The sequence below is a fragment of the Anarhichas minor genome, unplaced genomic scaffold, assembly GCF_050575085.1.
Source record: "Anarhichas minor isolate MPS153535 unplaced genomic scaffold, ASM5057508v1 ptg000136l, whole genome shotgun sequence".
NCBI lineage: Eukaryota > Metazoa > Chordata > Actinopteri > Perciformes > Anarhichadidae > Anarhichas > Anarhichas minor.
In genome coordinates this window covers 21,053,505-21,056,873 of record NW_027466582.1, presented here as the reverse complement: position 1 = coordinate 21,056,873, position 3,369 = coordinate 21,053,505, and the positions used below count along the sequence as shown (strand labels likewise).

Here is a 3,369-nt window from a genome sequence, read left to right as displayed (position 1 = left end):
CTGAGAGTCCTGGCTTCAGTCTTCAGAGTAAACATGAGCGGCCACAGATTCACATTCAATTGAATGACCTTGCTGCTGCCACGTCTCACATGGAGAATTCAAACTCCTCAATCACCCTGCAGTCTCTCCCTGACTCAATCCGAGAAGGATTAAGCAACCAAATCAATTAGAAGCTGCGGCTAAGAAGCAGAAGTCTCCTGCTACCCCCCTCTCACTTCCTCTCTCTGGGTGCAGCCAAAACAAAAGGTGCTTAAGTACATTATATACAGGAGTGGTCCCTGACTTGTAATTAGAATTATTAACAGCTAGATAATTGGAACCACTTTCCTACTATATACTGAAACTCTTTTCAAATGGTGCCAAAGAGCACATGTGACTCACAACCAAAGGTCTGTTTAATTATATTAAAAGCCTCATATTCAACTACTACTTAGACAGTATGGCAGAGACTCAACTGAGGCTGTTCAAATCTATTTTTGTGTCTAATCCCTGACTTTTCTACCCTTTCTCTTTCTCCCTGTTTTCCCTCCGTGAGTCCTTCTCTTTCTCCACAAAATCTTTGTCTGTATGCAGAGCCTGTTCTTGCCTCTCCTTACACCTTTCTTCCTCCCTCCCTTCCTCCCTCTCCCCCCTCTCGTTCACCACATCTCCCTGGCCCTGGGAAGAATACAGAAGTTCTGAGGGAAACAACTGTGCTCCGGCGGCAGGATGAGAGGACTGGGGCTGTTGGTGAGTGAATCCTCCTTTTCACTCTTTCTGTCTGTCTCCTCCTAGACCCGGAGAATCAAAGGAGATCAGCTTCCTTACAGCCCTGTCTTAGACGGGTTTGATTGCAGAGGAAGGAGAGTCAGGAAGTGTGTGTGGGGGGGTGCTCATCTCAGAGAAGTAACTCAGAGGGCAACTCAGAAAACATGAATGTAGTGAAAATACATCAGTTTTTAACATTCAACTTGTATTCTTATTTTAGAAAAAACAATCTGGAGGAAATTATATTGTGTATATTGCTTACTGTGTATATCTTTGTCTTGTTATTGCAATTTTATCTGCCAGGATGTCGCTCAGTCTTTGAGAAAAAATAAAAACATCTTCAGTGAATTGATTGTAAACTCTCAAGATACAGCTTTATTTTTGCTTAAATAGCTTTCCGTTAGAAACAATCACTTTAATCAACGCTATTTGACAGCATTACATAAATATGTATTCTGTATCTGCTTGTTACAACTCTGTAACGAATGAAGTCCTGTGGGTTTGAAGTCTGGCTGCACTGCCAGAGTGGTTTGGACTGACCTACCAGTGAGGCAGTGAGGTTTTAGGAGTTTTTTGTCTGAGTTATTTATCCAGATAATCATTGACAACACTGCATGTCAGGTAACAAAACTAAGAGTCTACAGCCACACCAGCAGCTCGGTGAGGCTGTACTTAGACACAATGATGCTTTGAGCTACATGCTAACAGCAGCAAGCTATAGTAACATGTTCACAATGCTGATAATGTTTACGTTAACCTGTCTAAACACAAAGTACACCTGAGGTTGATGGGAATGCACTAGATGAAAAGTCAGGGCATTCGTTGTTTTAGTTCATCCTGAGGGGAACAGGGATGTTTCAGTCTGGACCAAAGTGATGGGCCAACAGACCAAACAACATCTTCCCGAGAGCCATGCCACTTAATGTAAAAAATGTTCATTATGCCTTTACAGAACAGGAAGGACCTCTGCCTATTTGAAGTTTTTTCTTGGAAATGTTTCCATTTCTTAGCTGCTTCTTCGAGGTTTAGTTCATGGCAGTGAATGCATACCCAGAAACAAGGTTGGAAACAGTGTGGCTTTGGCACTTTTACAGATTAAGCCATTAATCTTTTTTTTCTCATTTTCATGCAATATTGTGTTTGTGAATTGTTGAGAAATTGTGTAAGTATGTGAACTTAAAGGAGTAATCTCAGTGAAATAGTGTTCCATCATTTATACACACACGTTGACTCACACGTATTGCCTGCCTGTCTGTTGGTTTATTCCTCTCTTTGTCACTATTTCTGTGTCCATCTGTCTGTCCATCTGTTTGCATGAGCAATCAATAGTCTCCTCATCAGACAAATGGAAGAAGATGGTAGGAAGCTACATCAGAAAGCCAATCAGATAGCATAAGTGAGAGGGAAGGACGTTTCAGATCCAAATCAGCTGCAATGAATCACAAGGGCACAGCTGATTCATAGGGCACAGCTTGATTTAGGACTGAATAGGTGTGATTCAACAACAACTGGCTGCGCTAAATTGCTCAGTTTAATACTGAACTATGCCTGTGCTTTTGACATTTATTAATGGCAACAAACATTACACATTTCATTGCAAATAGGAACACACTTGCTCATGTGTGCTTTCTGACAGTCACACAACCACATATATTATCTTCCTGTAGATACTGTATTATTATCTTATCCTGAAGAGGTGTGAAAAGTGTTTGAAGTTTTAAACATTTTTGAGAGTATTTACCTTCTGAAAGTAACCAAACTGTCACGGTTGGGTTTGGCTACGTGTGTGTGTGTGTGTGTGAGTTCCTGATCATGCTCATTCTCTCCACCTGTGCCAAATCACCTGCCCCTGGTTTTTCCCTCTGCAAACCCCACTCATTTCCACTCACCTGCCGGCAATCCGCTCATCACCCCTGTTAGGCTGGCACGCAGTGGCCGGACTTCGGAAGCAGGAGGACGGACACAGAGAGTACGTGTAACCCAACCAGGTGTTTATTTCACCGACGAAAAAACAAAACAAATACATGGCATAACTCTTCAGGGACCACGGGCAGCATGTGGTCCTGGCAGCGACAGACTCGATGTAATTATGGCAGCCTTATATAGTCTGAAACTAACGAGGACCTCCACATTATTGCAAGATAGGCGACTCTGCCCCTCACTCTACCCCACAATCCCCTAATCTACAACAACACATTAAAATAGATGCCTAATGTTCTAAAGGTCAATTCTCTATATGATCTCTATTATGGTAAAACTTCGCCAGAGAGATCATATCTGGCCCAAACAGAGGATTCAATTTTCCTACAACCCCTCTAGTAATTCCCACATGGTACCTTCCCGGAACTATAAAATGGTGGTCTTGTACCCTGGGGACTCTTTTAAGACGAACACCCTGGAGAGGAGACACAGCAGAGGTAAGTGCTTGAACATGCATGTTATTTGACAGCACCATTAATATATTCAATCATTTAAGTTACAAATAACCAAACTAATAACATGTTTGTGTCGACAGGCCCGACCTTCAATAATCACTCCTGAGACCATATCAGAACTGTACAATAAACATTCAACTCAGTGTGTGAGTCTCTCATTGTCTTGAACAGTCCACAAATGCCTGCA

General features: G+C 42.1%; 1 long non-coding RNA gene across 2 annotated transcripts; it reads left to right on the top strand.

Moving 5' to 3' along the window:
* The first annotated feature begins 2,662 nt into the window (after positions 1-2,662).
* Positions 2,663-3,369, top strand: LOC142942205 (uncharacterized). 2 transcript variants are annotated; one of them, XR_012951570.1, is made up of 3 exons: positions 2,663-2,716; positions 3,067-3,164; positions 3,263-3,369. It is a non-coding gene; the product is annotated as an uncharacterized LOC142942205 (long non-coding RNA). The 2 variants fall into 2 exon arrangements; XR_012951571.1 differs by having other exon boundaries at positions 2,669-2,735.